General features: G+C 42.4%; 1 protein-coding gene across 1 annotated transcript in view; it reads left to right on the top strand.

Annotated features, from left to right (window-relative positions):
- MYO1E (myosin IE) overlaps positions 1–25,046 on the top strand; it is an 84,076-nt gene that overhangs the window by 5,204 nt on the left and 53,826 nt on the right.

The raw sequence follows: 25,046 nt of genomic DNA, 5'->3' as shown, positions 1-25,046 counted from the left end.
ATTTCTGGATGGTGATCCTTACATAATAAAACGTGCTCAGTATAAATGTGTGCATGGGCCTGGAGTTAACCCTTCATGTACAGCAGCAAGTACATCTGAGCTCAAGATGTGTGTAAATAGCCCAGCGGGAGGGGTGGTTAAGGGTCCCTTTTCAAAGACAGATGTTTAGCTGCTGTTAAATCTATCGGTGCGTTGGGTTCATGAGCTGCCCAGGTTTTTAAGTTTTGACTTGAAGCTGAGACTGTTCTTTTGAGTGAAGCCGGTGAAGAGCTGTCAGGGAAGGCAGTGTAGGTAGTTGAGTATGAGTCGGAGTGTCTTCAGTTGGAGTGGTGCTTATTGGAAAGGACATTTGAGGGGAACTGTGATGTCTGAGGAGTTGTCTACTGGCATAAGAAAACAAGTTCAACACCTGTCCTACACTGACAAGTTCATTTAGGAGTTAGCAGACCTTCAGTGTGCTTCTCAGTTGTTACAGGCTTGAAGTGCAGCACGCTGCCCACAGGTCCACATGCTTCTTTCCTGCCAGCTGTGTGACTTCAGCTGCCGCAGGTATCCCTGGTGGAAGTGGCTTCTGGCTGTTGGCAGCAATGCGGAAGGTGACAGCACACCCACTTGAGGTGGGATGATGAGGGCTGGGTATTTATTTAACCTACCTCACTAAAAAACGGAACGAAAATGCTTTAAACAAAGCCACGTTCCTCTCGAAGCTGTTTCGATGCTTTGTTCAGCAATCCAAAGTCTAAATAAATGTGTTTTTGGCACCCTGCAGACAGAGCTAGCAGTCTTGTAGTGACTAGAAGCACTTGTTCCCGAACAGGAAGTGTGAGGGTTTTTCTCTGCCAGCTCACTGAACCACTCACTGAATCACCTTCATCAGCTGAGCGTGAGTCTGCAACCAGTTTTCTGTCAGCCGCGTCTAATTTAAGTGTGGAAGCCGTGGTCAAGTCTGAGCAGTGCAGCCTGATATCACTTGTAAAATATGGCATCTCCACTCTGGCAAATGTTCCTAACACTCGAGATTTTAAATCTTTCACGCTCATGTCTTATGAAGTAACACGCTGCCAGATGTTTGATCCAGCACCTATGAGAGTCTTCTGTTTTCAATCTAACATTCCACAGCGTTTGAGAGGCTTTAAATTCTAGGCCATTCACCGTTGCTTGCTGTTATTTTTGTACTGATTTATGTCTTTTCCTGTGCTTTGAGCCGCATATTGCTAATAGCATGAATACAGAGGATGGAAATTGGGCCGTTTTGTCAGTAATACATTTGCATTGCCAAGCAGTAGTCAAGAATTTCTTTTTGTTTTTTTTTTCTGCCTTGAGGGATACAAGTCTGTGCAATGCCCGAGCACTTCCGAATTTGCTTTTGCAGATGAATCTTAACCCTGTGCTACTCCAGCTTTGTAGGTTAATTATGCTAGTTCAGAGGATTTTGAGTTCTTTTTCAAATACTGCTATCGTGTCTCAAGTCTGGTCTATTAGGCTGCAACCTCTGCATGCCAATAGCTTTTTGGCATGCAAGTGCTGTCTGGCTGGGCTGGGCTGGTGGGAAGGTTCCCAGGACAAAGGTTGTCCTATGTGATAATGCAGTAAATACTGTTGTTTTCTTTGAGCTATTGTACATCTCTGGATGAGCACTGAGCTCCTTTACATACATACTCAATTTTTGGGCTACTGATTACAGATGTTTTGGTATATGAACTGTAAAGTATTTCATTTTTTAAGTGCAAGCAGTGTTTTTAAACTGTATTGAAGCTTAAGAGCTTGTATTTTCATTGGATCTAATCTTAACAGCCATTTTGTGGTACTCAAAGGCAAATGCATGCCCTGAAGTGAGAGCACTTGTTTTCTTTCAGTATGAGAAAAATTCAGTTTGTGCATTGGTCAGTTGTGGAGTCATTTGATTCTGATTGTGTTCCACGTACACATTTCTCCTTTCTTTAAATATAAGAAAACAGTATTTGAAGAGTCATGCTTTTGGTACAGATATAGTTAAGTGAGGTTTTTCCAACTTGATGAGCTTCATTCCGGAAGGGATAGAAGCTGTGGGTCCATGCACTTGTGTGTTTTTCAGCACTGGGGTACTTTGCTGTCTACCTACTCTGAATTACGCAGTAATTCTACAATATTTTCCTAATAATTGCACAAATTCATGCGGCATTGGCTCTTTTGTTTCTTGTTTCCTACCCAGGTTGATTGCCATCTAAGTATGGATCAAGAAATCTGGTGTTTTTGAACAAGCTAGTGGTAGAACTCTGTCATCTAGGGAACAAACTGATTAGTCGGAGATCTGTTGCATTAGATCACTGTATCATTTCTACTTTTGTGATCTTCATGTTGATTCTTGATAGTACAGATCTTGTGGAAGCAGTTCACAGACTAGACACAGTATTTCTGTTGAGGAAAATTCGGATGTTTTCTGCGGCAATTAAAACTCTTGGTAGTGTAAAGCCTGATTTATTATATATGACTTTGTAACACATGGCTTCTATACCACATACCATAGAATCATTTGAATTGGAAGGTACTGTTAATGTCCCCTGCCATGAGCAGGAGTCGGGGTGCTCAGTGCCTGGTCCAGCCTGTGCCTGTCTCCAGGGACGAGGCATCCACCACCTCGATGGGCAGAATACCCTGCTGCAGCTGTTTGTGTAGACTTATGGATTCAAGCAAATCAGGAATAAAATTGAAGAAAAGATATTTGACTGTAAATTAAAATGCAAAAGTAGTTTAATTAAGTACAGGATTATTTCAGCTAAATTTCTGCTTCAGCTCCCTTGCCCTGTAAACTGGGCCTGATTCACAGCTGTGTTTCCTGTTGCTGTTCTGTTGGTAGTCTCCCAGGCCTTTTTCGGTGCTTCCCCTTGACTTTAAATACATACTGGGAGCTACTATCTTGGCCAGTAATTGCTAGATTCAGCAAGCCAAAGATTCCTACCAAAATATTCTGGTCACTGCAGTGCAAAAGTCAAAATAACTTCTTAGGGCAGGGCAGTTCAGATTGTGGCTGTTGTGTGTAACCTGCACAACTTGGGCAGATGGTGTGAGGTGACCTTTTGTGGGTGGATGGCCCTGTTTGGGGGTGAACGTGTGGGCCTACCTCAGTGCAGTAGCACTATTAAGCCTGAAGAGATGCTTGTGGGAGGAGTGTTAAAAATTCATCAGTTGGGTCCTGAGTGGTCTGTGTGTTGTTGGCCTTTTACTCCTTTTACTTGCACTGCAGCGACTGGTGGCTCTTCAAAGCATCTTCCTGCTTCTTCTGTAGTACCAGGAGGTCCTGGTAGAGCCAGTGTGTGCTGGCTGTGGCAGTCAGGGATGGTGCTGGTGTGAGGAGGAACATTTTTCTTCCAGCTAATTGTGACAGGGCACAGTGTGCTTCTGAGGGTTATGTTCTGCTTCCCAGCACGCAGTGAAGACTCATGTCATTCTTTGGAGACCCCACTTCATGGGAATGGACTAGCAGCAAGAAGTCTGGGCTCTTAAAGTTGGAGTTGCAGTAACTTCTATGGACTGTGCTATTTGTTGTGGGTTGTGTGGGTGTATTTTTATTTTGAAAGACTGAATTAAGCTTGACGTGGCTAGGAAGAGAAATGAACTCAAATGTTCAGAGATTCAGATGTGACACTGCATACTTCTACTGAGGTCTGATTTAGGATTTGGCCCTTAATGAACAAAAACTGGACTTTAAAGCAAAGTTATGTGGGAGGAGGCAAGATGACTTCATTGTAGGCGAGGCCACTGCTGTTGTTTTCTGGTGCTGTTGCAGTCTCTGCATTGGGTTGTGATTACAGAGGTCAAAGCTTCTTTCCTTTGAGAGGACAGGGATAGGTATTGAGCTGATCAATTAGAAGCATACCTACTCAAGTGAAAAAGGGCATAGTGCTTGAGTGTGAAACTTAGGCTGTGTTGGGTCCCTTGAGCTCAGTAACTGCCTCCATGAGCCCAAATGCTAATCTGTTGTTTTAAATGACTTAAGGGTAATTGTCTGTTGCAGTCGTTCTTGTCTTACAGCACTGTGTAATAATTTGTATCTGTATGGCAATAAAGAACTAGATCCAGCCTACTGGCAAAAGTAATTTGCCCAATTTGATATTTGCTTTAAATAGCAATTAAATCAGTATGTACGATGCTCTACAGTTAATTAAATTGAAATTTGGTTCAACTGAAATTGGACTTATTTTCCAAACCATAACATACGATGACAGAGGCTCATCTGCTGTAGCTTAAAGCTGCCTTCACACAGACAGTTCTCCTCAGAACTTCACAGACTTCACTGATCTCGGCCTCAGTCTCAGGAATATGTCAGTTGAACCAATTGTGAGGCTACAAAGTGGTTAAACTTAAGCAGCATGCAGTAGTACAGAATGGGACTGATTATTCTGTGTAGATAAATAGTACTGTTAACTTTTCAGCTTTTATATGGAAAGGAATTTACAGTGCCAGTTACCCAGCTGGCTTTTCCAGAGTTCTTAGAGCTATTCCCATGGGTACTACTCTTTAAAGCTGTTCTAGTGGTAAGTAGGATTTCTGGTTCTAGGGCTCTTAGTGTCTGAAATACCAGCACACCCAGTCCCTAGAGACCTGATCTCAGTATGCAGAATAAGTTGATGACCAGCAGTGGTTTCTTCCTGTATTTTAATTTGTGCTCTTATTCTTGGTTCATTCTAGGAGCACTTGAAAGGAAACAAAAGAACAGTGAATGCTTATTCCCATATTTGGTATAATTCCAGACAAAATGAGTATACCTTCCTCACTGAGTAACGGATGATAATGCTTCTGGAAAAACCAGCCCTCCTTAAACCATGGTTTTATCTTTAAATGGCCACATCAGGCTTATTTTCCTTGTAGTTGCATACGGTATAGCACAGAATCACAGAGTTGCTAAGCAGTCAGGTAGTGCTAGTAGAGTGAAGAGGGTTAAGATAAATATTCATTAGAACAATAAAAGCTTGTATGTATGTATTTATAAGTCTTTCTTCTGTGGCAAGTTCCATTAGCACAGTGCATTAGTAGGGTCATTTAAAATTACATTGAGTAGGATTGGAGTTAGTGGAGATCATGAAGTACTCGTAACAAAATAAACATGTTGCTTTTAACTGCTGATAGTGAAAGAGCATAAATAAATGTAAAAGTCTGTTGCATCTTCTGTATTGCTTTTTGTTTCTTTTCATGGCACATATGAGGGCAGCTCTGAAAGTAATGCCTCCCATTTTATTGTGTTGGCCCATGATGTCAGAGTTGGGTGTTGATGGTATGGCAGTACAAGTTGAACCATCCCACCAATATTCCCTTGCATGTTGTTGCTGTGTGACAGATGGCAGCAGAGGGGCGGTCTGACAGACTGGTGTCTGACATTGACGTGCATAGGAAGCAGAGGTGTGTCACCAAATCCTTCGTGTGGGAAAAAATGGCACCCACTGATGAGCCAGTGGGCATCAGCACAGCGAGCGGTGGGTGGTGCATTCAGCAGTGGTGACAGTGACATGAAAGACAAGCCACGTTCTGGATGGCCATGCAGGCTTTTGAGTGTGGCACTGCAGGCTCTTGTTCATAGCTGGCAAAAAGGCATAGCTGATAGTGGTGACTATGTTGAAATGTTTTGTAGCTGAGAATTTGCTCTATCAGCTAGTGTGCTCTTTGTTGTGGTTTCCATGGAAATAAATGGGAAGCGTTACTTTTGGAGCAGCCTATGTATTTGAATGAATTTGTGTTATTTTCTATATTCCTAGTGCAGATCTGGTTTGGAGGGGGAACCCAAGTCCAAAGCCTATTCTCATTAACAGGAGCTGATGAAGAAAGCCATGCTTAGAATTAAGCAAATAGTGTGCTTCAGGAGAGCATTTGAATCACTAGCAACATACTCTCTACTTCCTGTTGGCATAACTGGCTGCTTTACCTGCTTCCATGCAGCTCACAGTGAGAAATACCCCTTAATTCTGAGACAGCAGACTTTGGTTTTTAGTTCAGGAGTCCCAGTCTTGCTAAGTGTTGCAATCTATACTTAGATTAATTAAACTTTAGCTGCATGCATCAGGGGAACCAAAATTAAATTGCTCTGAATGCGTTCTTGGGAGAACTAGAAATTACCAGTTCTGGATAAGGAATCTGAAACTTAACCAGAAAAGCAGAAGGCAATTCAAAGCTGTCAAATGAGATCAGTCGTGGTGACAGAGGGTAAGTCTAAGAGTTGTAAAGTCTGTAACCCTTTGCCAGTCCTGAAAGTTTCTTTTATGGGCAGGAATCACAGTGCTGTTTGTTCTGAAAATAGTCTTCACTTTATGAAAGAAATCAAATGCTGCAGGAAGTATATTTGGGCTTTGTTGACAGTACAGCTTGTACTTCTTGGTGTGTAGGCAGAGAACTCAGGAGTCTGCAGACACTGTAAGGATGTTCTGATGAATCTGAAGGTAGTAGTTTGAGTGTGATGGAGAAGCGTATTACCCCAGTTAGTGAATTAACCATGAATAGCTGTTTAGTCTGACCAGCTGAAAGCAGGTGTTCAGGTAAGTTCAGCATGCGGATAATTCCTTAATGGTACAGGCAGCGGCATTATTGTACGTGCAGTCATTAGGTAGCTTGTTACTCGACTCCTTTGGTATGTGGGTCTGCCCTCAATCCAGAATCTGTTTAAGAATATACTTAAAATTACAGGAAGATTGAGCAGGTGCATTTTGCTGTTATGCAGGAGGATTTTTCTTTGCACTGAGCCTGGGTAGTTGGAACACTGAGGAAACATGCAGTTTCTTTTCTCCTGGTTAAGTGACCCTTGTGCTGAGAGGTTAAGGTGACAGCAGCCATGGGCTGATGCTGTTGTTTTTTCTTATGGTATTTTTCTGTGTGGATTTTATGACTCTTAGTCCTTAGTTTGTCAAAACATGTGAAAGTGCTTTGCTGTTGGGGTAGCTAATAGGCACTCAGTTAACAACTGGAGTTTTTGGCAGCCGTGATGAATTCTTGTCCCTTCTATTTTGAAGGGTTGACTTCCAGTAGCTGGAGTTCTCTGCCTACTGATTTCTCAGTTCTGTAATCCTCTGCACAGGCGCTTCCTTGGCAGCAACTTGGCAGGCTTTTTCCTCTCTTAAAATGTTCTGTAGAGCACACAGAGGGTTGCTAATCGATGACCTACATGGGGAAACAGGCTAAAAATGGTGAAGCTTCCTAAAGAAGCATGCAGTTCTCAAATCCTACAGAGCAGCTATCAAAAGCTGTTTGTCCTGGGTCTGAAAGTCAATTTTCTCTCTGGCCAGCTTTCAGCTTGGAGCTGTTAGAGCCGAGGCAGTCTGATCGTAACCAGCGTGTTACAGCTTGAGCTGAATCCCTGATACTCAGGAGCAGTTCAGCAGCTGGTAAGTTAGTGTAGTGGAAAAGCATTCAGTAGAAGATACTGATGGTAACTTCCTGCTTCTCTAGGATCCATTTAAGTATTTGTATGGCTCTTCTTCCTGGTCTGCTCCTAAAATGCAGCCAGAATCAGTGACCGGGTTATGATCCAAGGCCCTGAATTTTGCAACTGCAGTCATCAGTTTTCTAGGGGAGTATCCAGTTTTGTTTAAAAATAATTTCACAAGTGCTACAGTTAGATCTTCAAGTTAGAACTCAAGGAAACCTGTTCCTTTGCCTTGCCCCCCTCTAGGACTTTGAAAGTGTTTTGTCATTCTGCCATTTTCGGATGCAGGGCTGGCTAGGAGGTACTAATCCTGTTTCTGTGCTCTCATTGGGACTGCAGGTGTACAAACAGGAAAGGAAAAAACAAAGGGGAAGTTAATATCATCTGATTGCCAAAACAAAAAAGCAACAATTTAGTAGCTAAAATTATGTCTGAGCTGGTAACAGGATACTGTGAACAATGAAGGACTTCAAAAAAAATAAAAAAAAGTCCAGTAGCTCAATGTGTCCTTTTAGGGCTTGTTTTGCATTTATTATATGGCAGTTGAAATTCGGAGGGCTGGAAGTCACCTCACTGAAGTGAACTCATTTATGTTTATGGTGTGTTACCTTACTGAGTAGCTTAGTCATGGGTTGTTGTTGGTACTGCTGGCAACTTGGGAATATACTCAAGATCTAATACTGAGTAAAAGCCTCTTTTTGGGGTCTTCTTCCTTAATTTCTGTTCCTGGCTTTCAGTCTCTAGTGAGGCAGCGTGTGAGAACTTTATTGTGGAGTACCACAGCTGTGATCACTCTGTCTGTGGATGCTGCTTTCTTCTGGTGCTATTTCTATTAGGAAGTAGAAGTGAATATACCTGGGGGTATTTTCCTAATGGCTGCCACAGCCTCTGTGTTGCATAGCTTTTAGGTGCCTAAATAGCTTTCGGTGTGTGAGAGGGCTGGACTCCTGTGCTAGTTCTTACAGTGTTGCCTTCTGCCATGTCATGTATGCCGGATCCCCAGCAGACTGAGTGCCTGATCTTTGTTAAGCAGAAAGGTGAAAAATGGATTGAATGTAAGAGGGAATGGCCACGTCTGTGCTGGAGAGGTGGTGGGAGCCTAGCTTGATCCAGGTATGTTGTGTCCAGCTGCAACATGAAGTTCTGGACCTTCTGGGCTACCCTAATTGTTCTCCCAGCTGTACAGATGGATCACGTGATTCGAACCTCATGTAGAAAACTGATGCTTGTCCTCGTGTTGATCAGTGCATGGCCTTGAAATATTCAGTCTGAGTGTGTGGTCACACCCTGTTGGTGCCTGTGATTGTCGTCCAGGGCTTTCCCTAGGAGACCCTTTCCTTCCCGCCTGCTTTTGCCAAGCTCTTCCTGTCCTCCACTGCAGCTCTTGCAGGGCTGCCCCGCTTTCTTACAAGCTTCGTGTGGTTTTTGCATTTCTCTTAAATCTTACACACCTGGTTGTATGAGTATCTTGTGTTATTACTTAAATGCTGTTATTCTGCAACGTGACTTCACAGTAGCTTAAGACATTTTCCTTTTCTTAGTACTCCTTGCAGTAACTGCTGCTGGGTGTTGGAGTGGGAACGGGAAAAAGCAGCGCACTGAAATGTATATGCTATTCAGTTTGTCATGAATTTGCACTAAATTGATGTTCATAACATCTCCACTAGCATGGAAAAATGTGCCACTATATATTGCCTGCACACCACTGACAACAGTTGTGTGCTAGAAGATGATACAGGGAAGTCGTCTTGTAATGGTAGCACAAGACTGTTACTGTACAACTTAAAATGCAGACAGTACCTTTTTGAAGTTGTGGTCAACACAGTTCCTAAAAGCAATACGATGACTTCCGAACTGGATTCCAGAATAAATCTGTTCTTGCAAAATGTTCTGTGGCAACTTTAATCCCTACAAATAACTAAAGCCTCTTTAACAATTTATTTAAAAGATATTTTCCCTTCTGATAGAACCAGTGGGCAGTTTTGGACTCATCCATGACTGAATTCCTGGTGGTGTGCTGTGTAGAGTCCTGGGCTTCACCTGGTGCTCTCCATTGCAAACACTAAGAAAGCCAAACCTTGCTAAACATTATGTAACTTGACAGGAGCAAACTCCAAAGCACAACACCTGCAGGCTGCATCCTGTGCTTTTGGACTGTGAGTAATGAAATCCTGGCAGTCGGGCATTGCAAAGGGGTGTGCAGAAGCACATCTGTGTATCTAATGATTTAATTGTTTAAGCTACTGATGTTGAGGTGCTTTCATTAATTGGATGAGGCATGTTTAGATGCACGACGGAGTTTTTCATACTTAATGTGAGCAATCACTGTTTTGTTGGGGAACCAGAAAGGCACAGGCTATGATAGTTACCAATCACATGCCTCATGTGCAATGTATTTTTCCACTGCTGCTTCTCCAGAGGATACAGAACTATGTGCTAAAAGAGCCTTGTAGAAAACACGTTGATTGTCTTTAGGTATAATAGCTGAGGAATAGCAAAGTATGTGGTGGCTTTGATGTGAGTTTTGAGTGAGCTTGTAAATTCCAAACCTGTGTCTCCAGATGCCTAATTGTATAACATTGCATCCCAGCCTGTGTGCTGGGAAAGTTGGTGTATTCCATAACTCGTGCCTTTACCTTCTCAGCAGTAAGCTTACAGTCCTGCAGTAGGGTACCATGCTGTCCTCAAGTGACCTCAGCAGGGGGGTGTATGGCCTGCTCCAGGTGAACCGACCCCACGCCTGGATCCAGTGCTATTAATGGTTCTGGGTGATAACACAGTGGCTGAGAGCTGTGTACTCTTGCCTAGCATCACACCTAGTGTACAGCTATGTCAAAGGGCTGCTGGAACAGGAGGAAATATAGAAAGTGTTGGAAATAGCAGCTTTTAATTAGGTTCCAATGAAGTGATATCAATGGACATCTGAAATGATAGAGTGAGGCTTTATGCTATGTATGAAACTTAAACTCAATAGGGAATTGTGAAGTGAGGGGCTGCTCTGCAGAACGTAATCGGACAAGGCATCCCAGTACATGGGATTTTAGATACCAGTTTTTAATGCTAGTATTTAAATGCAATGCAGCCTGCAGAAAAGGCAGTTCACATAATTTATAATACAAACCCAAATGTTAATCTAAATTAAGAAATCCTATCCTTTCCTTAATTATAAATGTACTGATAGAATGAGCTTGCAATACTAAGACCTGTGTTCTTGCAGTAGTGAAACAAAAATTCGGATTTGTTCATTTGCTTTAGCTGTTAGCTTTATATCTGCAAATTGAAAAGAGAAGATCAGTGTCTGCTAAAGGTTACCTTGGAGGGTACCTGAAGCTCCAGTTCTGTGAGCAATGATGATACCCTTAACTTCAGTGCAGTAGAGTGAATGGCATTTGTAACTTCCATTTTCAGGTAGCGCTCTGAAATCCGAACTGTGTGGACAAGGATGAGAAAACTTACATCTTGTGGGTTACGGATTCCATTACTTTTTTCCTTTGAGAGAACACTACCTATAAAATTGGATAGGATAGCTCATTTGTCTTTCCTTCCAGTTCTTTGTGGTAAACGTTCATAATAATAAAAGTGGGAGAATAGGTTGACAAGCTATTACAAATAGCTGGATGCTAAGTTTAAATTTAGAAGAATTGCATCTTCAAAAGCTTGAATGAGTTTCAGTAGTTCAGCTGTTGAATAATTCATGTTGAAGTTTGTTTGCACATTGTTTATGGTACGAAAAGAACCTCAAGCAACTGCTTAAAAAGAGATCTACTACCTTCCTTTATTCACCTCTGCCCAGTAATGTGTGAAAACAAATGTGCTGCAAAATCATTGTAGCTGAGTAAAGACCGGCACCATGCCTGGCCTCAGTGCTGTGTAATGAGCGCCCTCCAAATCTTCCCCTTTTCTACTTTGCATTTATTCCATGGAAAACATGTTCTGATGCACTTAAAACTTGTTTCCAGTCTGGCTTTTGTTGTTGTTATCAGGTTTGTATGGCTGCTATGGCCCAGAACAAGCAGCTCGGCTATCAACTGAGCTGTGCTGGAGTGTTGTGTTTGGTTTATTCATAGAGGCTGAAAGGATGTCTGTCTGTCATTAGGAAACTTATAACTAACTTCTTCAGTCTGTGCTGGAGTGATGGCTATCGCAGCAGCAAGGAGCAGGTGAGGGTTTTTTCTGATTGGTTAGCAGAAAAGCATGACTGACAGCGGTTGCAAGGAGCTGTGATTATGTAGAGGAAGAAATCCCACTTGAGATCCCTAAGAAAGGGCTTTCCTGGAAATTCAGAACTAGGCGGGTTGTGTTGTTTTTTTTTTTTCCAATAGGAAAAATAGATTTGTGTGGAAATGGTTTTATAAATGTAGGAGCATGTACTGCACTAGTGCCTTGTTTTCAAACACAACAGATCAGTGCTCCAAATGTTGATGGCATCGAGTCAAATTCTTGATGGTTTTAGAATCTTACCTAATCACATCAGTGTGGAATCTGAGGATAACACTGAATATGCAGTAATAGAAAATGAGCAGTGGTTGTGGTCTGCAGTCAGCTGCAGTGTCTCTGTTGCCGCACACATCTACCTTTAATTTCTGACGTAGAAGAAGGTTGAGATTCTGGCCTGTTGCTGAAGCAGGAGCTGGAGCTGCCTGTTCACCTGAGGCATTCTCAAGAACCAGATGTGCTGTGGATGGTTGCTGCTTTATAAAATCAAAGGTCAAATGAGGCAAAAATGGGTAGCGCTCATAGGGGAGAAAAGGGACAAAGCACAATTGTGTAAGTAGCGAGTTAGAGATTTGAATAAAGCTCCTTATGCGTTCTAGTGACTGAAGTGAAAGCCCTGGAAATGGACCAGTAGGGTTGGTATTATCCAAAGGCTAATTAAAGTGTGCTGAACCCTTTGAGCCAGCACCATGGGAGTCTGGAGAGTGCGTCGCTATTTCTTTCTTAGGAAGCTGCTTTTAAATACTGCTTCTGGGACTCCTTCACCACTTAAATATTCTTTTTTCCTCTGGTTCTTGGCCCAAATTGAGCCTCAGAGTTTCAAGCCCAGGTGTGAGGAATGCGAAGAAAGAAACTGGTGTTGAAGGAGTATTATACTGGGGGGATTTGTCAGAGCTCATGACAGACCTGTGCAGGGTTAGCAGGAATCAGACCAGGTTTAACTCTACATACCTCTGCCTCTGAGGATCTCAACAGAATGTAATGGATTGAGATGGCTAAAAGCAGATAAATGCTCAGGTTATCAGTTTCCTTTTTTATTTTGTGTATAGGCTGCTTGGGGCCTGAGGGGGGAAGAAGAGTACTCCTTAATTGAAATGCTAAGCTGAGATGTAAAGTCAGTATACAGCTGGAGTTTTGTAGCTGAGTACTGTGTGAAACTCGGCTGGTTTTAGTTCACGCTTCCAGTGACTCCTTTTTTCTTGTTTGCTTGGTTTCTGTGGGTTTGATTTGGGGCTCGGTGCCTTCGTGTCACATACTACTAGCAAGTTAAGTCTTTGGATCATTGTGTATCTAAAACTTAAATGCTTTCCTGATTAATTTTTTGCTCAGTTTTGGAGACCTCAGTAAAAGTAACATGATTTGGCTTGAATTTTATTTGTTCTGAGTTTTCATTGTGAAGTTTGGCATTTGCTTAAGATGAAAGCTAGCAAGCTTTCTGTTTTGAGGGCAAGATGCTTAAGACTTCTACTATTAATATAGACAGGCTACGGATTAATCATTTTTAAGTGATTATCCAATAAAACAATTCTCTTGAGACTTAAACTTCTGTAACTTGATAGAGGAATAGATGATGGTGATGAAGAAGTGAACAGTGTAGAATGTAAAATACTGAATAGAGATTTGCATCAACACAGTCTGGAGGTTATTCACTTGGCCTGGGTTTCAATTTTTGGATGCTTTACATCTTATCACTTTTCCTGAGTGTTCAAATTGAACAAACTTTTGGTTTAATGAGGTGTTTTTTCCCCAAGACTGATATTTACCTTCCTGCTGTTTCCCTTTAGAAGAAATAGTTTGAAACGGATGTGTCTTCGCAGTATTGATTTACAGGCATAAGCAGGTATTTAATTCTGAAACTAGGTGATAAAGCTACTGGCTGTGTGAAACAAGCCTTTTAAAAAGTCAATTAAAACACAATTGGAGTATATTCAGCACTTGTTTGGCTGGTGTCCCTGCTTAAAACATAACTATGCCAACTCAGCATCTGCAAGACTGAATCTAATAGGTACTCTGATAGTATCTGCTTTCTATAGCAGATACATGACCAAAGCTCATTTACAAATGAAATCAGTTGTCAGTAATCTGTTAAAAGCCTATAGCTATGAAGGGCTGGCTGTCTGAACCAGTTTTCTGTTAGTTGTCTTATTTAGCATTCAATTTATTGGAATATCTACATGAAGCATTCTAACCTTAACAAAAACAAAAGAAAAAATCAAGAAGAAACCCACAAGCTTCAGGAGCAGAGTAGCAGTTTCTTGTGAAAAGCCATCTTTTGAATGTCAGTGGAACTGTCCTGTAACCTATTAAATGAACTTCAGCACAAAGCTGATAAAGACTGCAGTTCTAGGGATCAAACGTAAGCATGGCTGCAGCCTACGTAATAACCAGGTCACACAGCTGTACTGTAATTTGTGGGGCTGGATATTTCCCTTTAATAATTCAACTGACAACCTCAGTGTTCCACTGGAGTGGAGTGAGCGCTTCATATTCCCAGTGCATTTCTCTGCTTCCATTTTCCTGGGACATCAGCTTTACTGGAATATGCACTGTACTGCTTACCCAGTAGAGATCACATGCATCCATCTTTAGCTTTTATCTTCTTGGTGCCTTATGAATTGTTATGGAAATAGAGAAGTCTGTGGAGTTGGTATACAAGCTTAATGAAAATTACGGTAAATAATTAAAAGTATGAGATATAACAGGAAAAGATATGATAACCTGATGAAATCTTAAGCAGTCTGTGTTATTTGGGAACTTATTCATTGACTTGGGAAAGACTGTCATAAACGTTGGTGAAATAAAGTCAAGACATTAAATGAAAACAAGCTAGTTTACAAGGCAGCAATATTACACACTGTTGATGAAGCTGCCCTTATTACAGGGCTGACTGAATAAACATGCTAGAAATTGAGCAGGATGGCAAGTTGTAATTTCCATATGAATAATAGGCATGTGTGGGGTGGTCTGGATATGAGAGCATCAGTAGGTTACGCTCAGTGGGGTCTCTTTGCCTTGCTGTAGTGTCCTTATTGGTTAAAGCAGAAGTCGGTCCATGACAAAGGGATGAATTTCCTTGTGCAGGTGATTGGCTGCAGCACATTAAGTATTTTCCTTCTCTAAATTCCCACTTTTGTATCTCTACCTTGGACAGCTTAGGCTTTTCCCACTGTTACCACTTACCATGCAGAAGAGTGACTGCTTCAGACTGGTCCTTATGTGTGTATCTGAAAACTCAGGGTGGTCTGCAGAGTTCTTTGAATTGGACCTTAATGGCCTTGGTGTGGGGTGTGGATGGGAACTTACAGACCGGCAGGAGAATGTGCTTTCTGGTGGTGTTCCTGTGAGCTCTGGTGTTGTTGCTGGAGGATCCTGCTGCCTTAGGCCCAAAGCAGTTGTTAGGCTCTTTGCAGACTAGGATTGGGATGAAGGTATGGCTGAGAAAGGGAAGCGAGTCTGCTACTCACTGAGTGACATTTGTCAGGTCTGATGCTTGCTGCCTTTCCAAGATTGTGCTTCCTGTTGCTTTTAGATGAAAAACAACTTTCTGGGAACTGATGTGGACTTGTAGGATTTGATTCTTTGGGAATAGATGCATGACTGATTCCTGAAGTGGGACGCTCTAAGGAATTCTTGCTTGTGTTATGTAATATTTTTAAAAAGGAAGCATCTGTATCTGCAAAAACTGGAATAAAAATTAAGGTTGCATTCTTCTAAAGTCAAAATAAAGATTTAATCTAACAGTCCATCACACTCTTTGAAGCCAAGTCTGATTTCTTTGCATGAATAGCAAAACCGGAAAGCTAATAAAAAGGAATTTGTAGGCTAAGCCACAGGCAGCTTGCATGCTGCTGTCAGCTCCTGGTAGGGGAGTGAATGTTTTCCCTGAGCCTTTCCCCTGTTGTCCTGAGTCAGTACCGTGGGGGTAAACAGGAAGCTGCTGTAGTCCCACAACCTCTAGTATGTGTTTACTCAGCACCCTACGAAATTAAAGCAACACAGAAAGCAGTTCTTACATGGGAGCCTCCCCTGCTGCTGGGCCCCTGCTGCCTGCCCCAGTGAGCACCTCCTGCCCCAGCACACCCGAGCACTCCTGTCACATGTGGCCTGAGGGAGTTGTGCAGCTCTTTCATCCAGTGGTAAGGCAGGTATTTTTGCAGCCACTGAAGTGGGAGAATCCCAGATAAACTCAACTGTAGGTGCTGAAGTTCTGCATCCAGGCCTTCAGCAAATGCATTCTGTACCCTCTGATCCCAGTTCAGCAGTGGTTACATCACCTGGCAATCCCCCCCAGCTGCAGCGCTGTGTCTGCAGGAGAGCATGCTGTGGTTGTGCCAACCAAGCAGATCAGTGCTGCTATCTCAAAATAGGCTGCTTTGGAGCCACTGAACAGTCCTGTGGGCAGACCAGTAAATCAGCAGTAGATTTAATTTGGCATGTCTTACTTAGACATCTTAGGGCTGCATTGCACTAATAAAGTTTTGAGGTGTCAGCACAAGGATGATTTTTGGTATGTGTTGTGCAAAAACCATTCTTGGCCACGTTTTTTTTGCTGTGCTGCAACTTCTGCTGCTTTATCATGACTGTTATGAAATGTAGCTTTTTTTCTAGTTTGAGATAACACAGGCAAATGACTATGGGAGAGTTTTTACAGATACACACTCGTGTAGGTTGCTCTCAAAGGTAATGATTCCTACTTATTTCCATTGAAACCACAGCAGATACACAGAGCACAATAACACTATCTGCTAGAGCAAATTATCAGTTACAAAAGTAGTATTTTTCCACTTAGTCATCCCCACTAGTTATGCTTTTTTGCCAGTGCTGAATGGGACCCTGTGTGCCACCCATAAACTGCACCAGTGGAGGTGACCCACTGTCGCCACTCCTGAAGCACACTGCTTTACTGTGCTCACATCCCCTGGTTGGTCCCAATAAAGTGTTCAGTGAATGTCAACGAGTGTCATTTCTTCCATGTAGAGGAATTAAATTCTACCCCTCTGCTTTGTTCATGCTTCCATGTCAGGCACTGTTTTGTTGGACTGTCCCTCTGCTGCCATCTGTCACATGGCAACAACATGGAATGCAGTGTTGGTGGGAGGGTTCAACCTCTGCAACACCCAACTGTGTGCTTCTTTCCAGGATTTCCAGGACTGGTAAATACTTTTAGTCACCTGGGTGAAGCTGTTGCCATAAAAGCAGTTAGCTTGCTGTTCTTTATTGTGAAAACAGCAATAATACGGTGTGGTCAATACCAGCTTTTGTAATCTACCTAACCTGTTACGTTATTAGCAGTTCAGTGGCAATTTGTGAGATGAAGACAAATACAGCCAACAGAATTGTAGTGGTTTACTAATGTACTGAGATGTCAATCAATGTTGTTTCATTTGTGGAAGTGTTGTATTGTGTATTACTGCTCGAGAATGTAACCACATTGTGTTGGAATTAAGTTGCTTATTGTCCAGGTAAAATATTGGACAGCATAAAGGTAGAGAACAACAGAGGTTTTTGTGCTTAAGTTATTGTTCACGAGGGCTGACAAGGCAATGGTGTTATGGCTAACAAAGCTTTGAACTAAATGCAATGGAAGACTGGAAAAAATGAATGCTTGGCATTTCCTCATTGTCACACTTCTCTGCTTTGGAACATATTTTTCAAAGAGAAGTCATGTTTTAGTGGTGTAATTAAGAATGCAAGCTGGTAGTGTTTTCTTCCAAAGAGCATTGCATTTTCCTGCTCATAATTAAAATGTTGAACTAATCGCGTCAATATTTAATGTTGGGAGTGAGGCACAGTGAGCTAGCAAAGGCAGGCTCTGCAGCCATTGAACTGTACTTACTGGGTAGCAGCACCCTGAGCTGTTTCTGGGTGTGTCCTTAGTCGATGGCAAGTCTGCTGGTGCGAACAGCCATCCTTGAATTGTCATTCTTCGAGAGTTACAAGCTGCATAGTGAACTCAGTTGTACTATCACAGGAAGTGATTTGCCTCCCCTGAGGCACTGCAAGGGACAGACTTGGGCCTTAAAGGCTCAGGTTAATGTCTCAGCAGGGTCAGTCTGGTGAGAAAACAAATACCTTGATTTTATCATGAATCAAAGGGGTCAATAGGAAAGAAGGGGAAAGAATGGCTTCCAATTCCTGTTTGTTTACAGTGTAAAAAGGGGACGGTGACTGAGCAGAAAGGAATCCACCACTGGGGCGAGTTGTGGCCTGTGAGCATGGTTTGATACTAAAGGCTGAGATTCCAGGAGCTGGAAGCAGCAGGCAGGGAAACAAGCAGGGCCATCAGCTAGAACAGGACGTGTTTGTGATGGCATTTCTATAACATGCCATTGGTTTTACTTTCGCCAAAAACTTCAGCTGGCACCAGTGTGCAGTGCGCACCACAGCATCAAAATGCTCTTTCTGGCGGTGCATATGCAAGACAGTGGTCCATGTGTAGAGCTTCTGAGTCATGCTGTTCTGAGGTTCTTCTCTCTGGGAACCAGATGGTGAGCTCCCACTTGACTTCAGTTCCTTATTTCATTTCAGGATCATCAAGGAAAAATATTTTCACTATGATGCTCGAGGAGAGTCTATGGTATTTTTGATGGAGTTTTCAAACTACATGTTTCAATTCAAGATGATTTATTTTTTGTAAATCATATATGTAAATCATTATGTAAAACACATAGGAAGACTCACAGTAAATTAATCATAGGGAAATTGTTTTCTGTTGATTAAGAGGAACAAGAAAAGGGAAAAAGGAACAGGTTTTTTCCTGAAGGGGTGGAGCAGACACTGGGGAGCATTCCAGCTGCACAGAGACTTGTGGTCTTTGGCCTCTGAAATCCCAGTTGCCATGCGGTATTTTGGGGGAGATTATATTTCAGTACTCTTATATTGTATGTGTACTGAAATGAGTTTTAGTACTTGATGGAACTGTGATAGCACATTTTGGTTATAATGTGTAGCACTTTGTAGTTCTATATTTGAGATGTATGGTTGCGCAAAACCTTTTAAAAGTGGTGTTTAATGGAGAAGGGCATCAGGAAGCATTATTTTTAAGAGCTAGTACAGCTAAGGTAAGACTTGTTTGCTGTGATTCTCTCTTGCATTTTTTAAACTTACACGATATAAGAATATCCAGTGCAATTTAGAGATGAGAAGTCAGCATGAGTAGGTGCTGCTCAGTGAGACAATTGGAATGGCGTACATATGCAACTGGACTGAATCTTGCAATTACCTGGTCTTCAGCCATCACCATCAGCATCTTGCTACTCGTGCCGTGGAGTACAGGTGAAATGCAGCACAGCTCTGGGGGCTGCTCAGTCAGTCAGGTAAAGCAGTTAATGTTCAACGTTAAGTCAACCCTGTTAAGTAGTTAACAGCAGTGCATTCTCCTGAGATTATTTCTTGGGACACTGTGCTGCAGCCACCCAAAAAGCTGTGGGATAGGCAAACATACCTTTACAGCTCATTTTGTGACTGCTTGCTCTCTGTGTAAATTGTATGAAAAACCTAATAATAATAATGCATAATGTGCATACCCTGTCAACATCTCTTGTTCTGATAGCTTGAGTTGTTTTACAGGTGTGCATTTGCCATTCAGGTAAGAAGGTTTAAGTTTCTCCTGCCCTCCTTGAGCAGGAGGCATTGCTAGGGACATATCCCAGGGCCACCCCTGCTGCACCTGCAGGCCAACACGGGTTGGCTAAGCAGTGGGGAGCAAGAGTTTGGGCAGCTGGACTTCCCACTGCATGCAATCTGCTCCGGAGTCAGTCTGAGCTATTCTGGGCTGAGTCCTGCCCTACAGCAAACTGAGAATCGACTTCTTCCCTAGCTGCGTTTTTAGGAATATGAACCTACTGGTAGTTTCCATGCTTTAATACGATTTTGGTATTTTTAGTTCTTTGTATAAAATGTCTGTCCTGCAACTAGATGCTGAATTTTTTGCTCATGGTGGATAGTATTGCAGGAAGTCAGTGGAAGCACTGACATCAGGTATAGAGTAGGTGATGTGCAGCTTTTTCAGCATGGTGTGTTGTATTCATGGTACTAATCTGTGCGGAGAGACAATCAATCAAATCCTGAGTCCCTACTGGATGGTGATGGAGGGTGAATGTTTGCTACTGAAAACAGCAGTCTGGAATGCAGTATGGGGGCATTGAGTGCGCTATGGGGGCATTGAGTGCGCTCTCAGTAAGTTCGCAGATGACACTAAATTGGCTGGGAGTGTGGATCTGCCTGGGGGTAGCGAGGCCCTACAGAGGGATCTGGACAGGCTGGAGAGCTGGGCTGAAGCCAATGGAATGAGGTTTAACAAGGCCAAATGCCGAGTCCTGCACTTCGGCCACAACAACCCCAGGCAGCGCTATAGGCTTGGGGCGGAGTGGCTGGAGGACTGTGTGGAGGAAATGGACCTGGGGGTACTGATTGATGCACGGCTGAACATGAGCCGACAGTGTGCCCGGGTGGCCAAGAAGGCCAACGGCATCCTGGCTTGTATCAAGAATGGTGTGCTGAGCAGGACTAAGGAAGTCATCCTGCCCCTGTACTCGGCATTGGTGAGGCCTCACCTCGAGTACTGTGTCCAGTTTTGGGCACCTCAGCACAAGAAAGATATGGAGGTACTGGAGCAGGTCCAGAGAAGGGCAACGAGGCTCGTTAAGGGCTTGGAGAATCAGCCCTATGAGGAGAGGCTAAGGAAGCTGGGGCTGTTTAGCCTGAGGAAGAGGAGGCTGAGGGGAGACCTTATTGCCGTCTTCCAGTACCTGAAAGGTTCTTACAGTGAGAGTGGGGCAGGTCTCTTCTCACTAGTGACAAGTGACAGGACGAGGGGAAATGGCCTCAAGTTGCGCCAGGGCAAGTTTAGGTTGGATATTAGGAAGAACTTCTTTACAGAAAGGGTGGTTAGGTACTGGAATGGGCTCCCCAGGGAGGTGGTTGAATCGCCATCCCTGGATGTGTTTAAGAGCCGTTTGGATGTGGTACTCAGGGATATGATTTAGCAGAGGTTGGTTTTTATTTTTTTTTTATTTATTTATTTATTTAATTTTTTTTATTTTTTTTTTTTTTCTTAGAGATGGGGTACTGGTTAGGCTGCGGTTGGACTTGATGATCTTCAAGGTCTTTTCCAACCTGGATAATTCTATGATTCTATGATTCTATGGCATTTCTTTCTGTTATGGGAACTGAGGAATGATTTTCTATGATATGTAAATCGTTGTAGTTTAGACAGCACTGATGGAGCACGAGAGAAATAAGGCACTTTCTCAGGGGCAGAATAGGCTGTCTCTTCTGATCCCTTGTTTTTAGCACTTCGCTTTTAGATGTACTATTTTTAGACAGCCTGAAATACAAAAATATTTGCTTTTTCTCCAGTTAAAAGAAAACCCTGTTGTGACACAGCATGACTCAGTCTTTTTATAGCCACATCAAATACGTGTTGCTTAAGATAACATGAAAGTATATAAACAATGATAAAGGCAAAAATAAGAAACCACGAGTGACTATTGGCCTACACTATAAGGTGTAGGCAGGCAACAAAAGTTCTGAAAATAAATGTCTCATCAATATTTATTATTCATCTTGAACAAAACAATACTGTGCTTTAACCGTACCATACCAAAAGTAGTACAAGAAGTGTAGAAAGTAGTTAACGTTAGCACGTCGTTTTTTACACCTCCAGAAGTGCCTTGGCAGTAAGTGATGAAATCCACTCGATGTTGATGGTGCTGTCACCCACCTGTCCTCAGTAAAACGTTCCTATCTCCTGCTATTCATGTAGCTATTGTCTTAAGCTGTTAACGAGTGGGTGCTAACAGAAATTTGCAGCATGACAGTGGAGTTAATTCTGGGCACTTTTGATAGGCTTGATGCTGAAGATGGTGAAATTGCTGAGGTGTGCAGGGCGGTACTGCTATTCCCAGCCCGCTGGTGCTGGGGCTGAGCTGCCTCTCAAACAGTAGGCCTTTGGCTCATGGGGCTGTCTTGTGACTTATAAATAGTATTCTTGTCAGAGAGCAAAGCAGATCTGATTTTGAGCCCCAAACAGCAAACAAATGAATGGCTGACAGCAGTGCCATCCACTCCTTTAATCCCAGCTTTTTGGCCCAGCTGAGTTTCTGTGTGCTGCTCCAAGCGCAGGCTGTAGCAGCCCTGGCAGCCAGGCTTGTAGCACTCCTGCTCTCAGCCTTGGCTTTTCACCTTGAAGAGGTACTGTGGCTTTTTGCATGCCACTGATAGGGTATTGTCTTTTGTAATCTGCTGAGCTCATCTTTTTGCATCAGCTTAGTCTTTGTTATTGTAATACAAAGACATATATTAAGCTGTAAGGCCCAGGGATGGACAGTCAAGCTCTGTGCCAGCTCAGCCCTTCCCATACTAATGTTTCATTAGGATAATGAAATAAATATGTTAGGGTAACCTCTATCTGAAAATCACTTTACCGATTCAGTTTGGTCTGCAAGGATGTAAAAATGTAATCCATGCTGCATCAAGACTCAAAGGAAAAACATATTCTGAGGTGTAATTTATGATGAATCATTTGAGTTGGAAGGGACCCTTACAGGTCAGTGCCTCACCACCTTATTGTTAACAAAAAAAAATATCTTCCCTATATCCAATCTAAACCTCCCATCTTTTAGTCTGAAACTGTTTCCCCTTGTCCTATCACAGCAGACTCAGCTAAGAAGTCTGTCCCCTTCCTCCTTATAGCCTCCCTTTAGGTACTGGAAGGCTGCTATCAGGTCTCGCTGGAGCCTTTTCTTCTCCAGGCTGAACAGCCCCAACCCTCAGCTGGACGAGAGGTATTCCATCCCTTGGATAGTTTGTGGCCTCCTCTTGTAATGGTCTGACAGGCTTTCTCTCCTGTGCTCCACATCTGAATGCAGTACTCCAGGTGAGGCCACAACAGTGCAGGACAGGGCAGGATCACCTCCCTCACCCTGCTGTCCACGCTTCTTTTGATGAAGCCCAGGATACAGTTGGCTTTCTGGGCTGCAAGGGAACATTGCTGCCCTTTGGCACCTTGCTCAATGATCGTTCCTACTTATGTTCTTTTTTGCTTTTATTACCTTCATACTGTATTTCACTGTTCCAAATTTATTACCACTCATATTCTTTATTGTTATTAAAACCTGCTTGTTCAGTTATCTTGGTTTACTGGTAGCTCCTCCAAAGAATGTAAGACAAGGCTAACTATAATTTGATTACATGCAAACTTTTCCTGCCTGGTGTTACAGTCCTTAGAATTTTCCATTCCATGAGCAGATCCTTTTTCCATCCTGCCTGTGCTTCTTCATTAGTAAGTGAACAATATCAGCCCTTAGGATTAATTTATGAGGAATAGCAGTCCTTGCCTATTAAGTTCTTCTCCTGGTTTCTTACCTACTCTTTGACTAAGTCTGTACAGCTTTCTACAAATCCAGTTTACTGTACTACTTGAAGTCATCGTTTAAAAACCCACATTGTGCACGTATGCATTACAGTATTATTTGTCTGATTCTCAAAATGATCCTAATTGTATTTTCTCAAAGAACATTTTGTTCAGTTTTGTCTGTGTTACTTATTACAAGCAGACCAAGTATAGTTTCGGGATGGAAAATCTTTCACGTGTGTTAGAATTTTGGGGGAGGCATCCAAAGTACATTTCTATTATTTGCTTCTTGAACAAGTTCTGAAAATTGAATTGCAGGTATTGTCATTTAAAAACGTGTATCCAAGACCTCTAGGAAATGTGCAGCATTGGAGAGGCCTGAGGAGTTCCTTTACAACTGCTATGACATGGATTTATTCAGTTGATTTATGATGGGAAGATCTTTTGTATTTCAGAGCAATAGAAGAATGAGTTAACTGTTAGTTGGTGATAATACCAGTTGGAAGGGCCTGAAGTTGATAAATTCATGTCAGACCCTGTAGCTGCTATTCTGTGATTTATGGTTGGAAGAGCAAAAACTTCAGGGTTGTTGTATAGGAACAGCGCTGTTTTGCTGCCCAGACTGAGAAGGTGGTAGCCACTGCCACCTGTCCTGCTTTAGATTCCTGAGAAAAGGCAGGGCGAGGGCAAAGCTTAAACATGTAGGTGAAATTAGTTACCATTAAAGCTTGGATTTCTTTCTAGATCTATAGGAGAAGTCTAATATGGTCTGCCTATGATTTGTCACTTCTGTGTGTGTTTTCATGTGTGGCTCTGCTTCAAGGAAAAAATAGTTCCAGACTACTGATAAGAACTTACTTAGAAGTGATTCAATATTATTGTGAACTACTTGGTGCTCCAACTGTCAGCTGTCTTCAATGCAGTTGGTTTCCTGGACATTTAGGCTGCTGCCTTTTTGTTACTCCTCTTTGCTGCCTTTTCCATTTGATTGTCTGATACTGTGGTACTTGGATTTGCTGACAGTTGCACATTAAATCAGTGGGTAAGCACTGTGGGAGAGCAGCTCTCAAGGTAAGCTGAGTCTCCTGGCACTGCCTCTCTTGCTTTCATTGTTGCATTGCTTTTGGAAAGAGCTTTCTGGCCTGGTAATGTGTGACTTGCAGTCAGCAACAGTCACTGAATTTCATAAAGCTTGCTGTTACACAAACTGTGTGCACATTTTCCACACACCCCATCCCTCTCTGAGCTCTGTCCTTTTCTCACTGACCTTGCTGTTTCTGATACCACAGCTTCCAATGGGGAGCTTGATTGTTTCCTACAGTCTCCTTTCTTACATGTTTTCTGTAGCTTACTCCATTTTCCAATACTAAACCATGCTCTGCATAGCTTTATGAAACCTGTCATTCTCTGTGTTTATTTTTATACTATACCTTTATTTAATCCACGTTGCCTGTCTCTTTTTTTAGGCACAATATCACAAATAGGTGATGAGTGCACTGAAGGAAATTATGCCTTCCTGCTGAACTTCCCTTCACTCAGATAACCTGACCTCCAGCTGGGTTTTCAGTCATGTGTTTTATAACAATGTCCAAAAATTAATTGGTTCCTTCATTTACTCAGTGCTTCCAGATCGTTGCTTCTGTTATGCAAATATGAAGTGGACATGTCTTATGGGAACTGAAGTGGTTTTAAGATTGTTATTTCATTTAAGCTCCTATAAGGTTATTTGGTGTTTAAGAGGACTGATGAGATTGTGTGCTTTCAGGCGTGTTTTCCTCTGCTATCCTATATTTGAAAGTATTCTTTTCATTATTGATTACAAACACTCTTTGGTGTTATTAGCAGTGATAGAAGTGAATCAGTGGTAGCAGTAGCTAGAGACTTAATAAAAACATTGCATAAAGCCTATAAGTCCTGTGCTGTCTGCAGTGGGAAAATGAGTCTGTTTTTAGTGCAAGTTAATCTGAAATCAAATCCAGCTGGTCTTATTTACCATGTGTGATTATGCATTATGTTATTCTGCAAAATACTTCATAATAAGTTGTGTGTATTCTGATGAATATGACTTGATCCCATAAAATACACCTC

The sequence above is a fragment of the Excalfactoria chinensis genome, chromosome 10, assembly GCF_039878825.1.
Source record: "Excalfactoria chinensis isolate bCotChi1 chromosome 10, bCotChi1.hap2, whole genome shotgun sequence".
Taxonomy (NCBI): domain Eukaryota; kingdom Metazoa; phylum Chordata; class Aves; order Galliformes; family Phasianidae; genus Excalfactoria; species Excalfactoria chinensis.
Note: the sequence above shows the minus strand (reverse complement) of the source record. Positions and strands in the feature narration are given on the sequence as shown.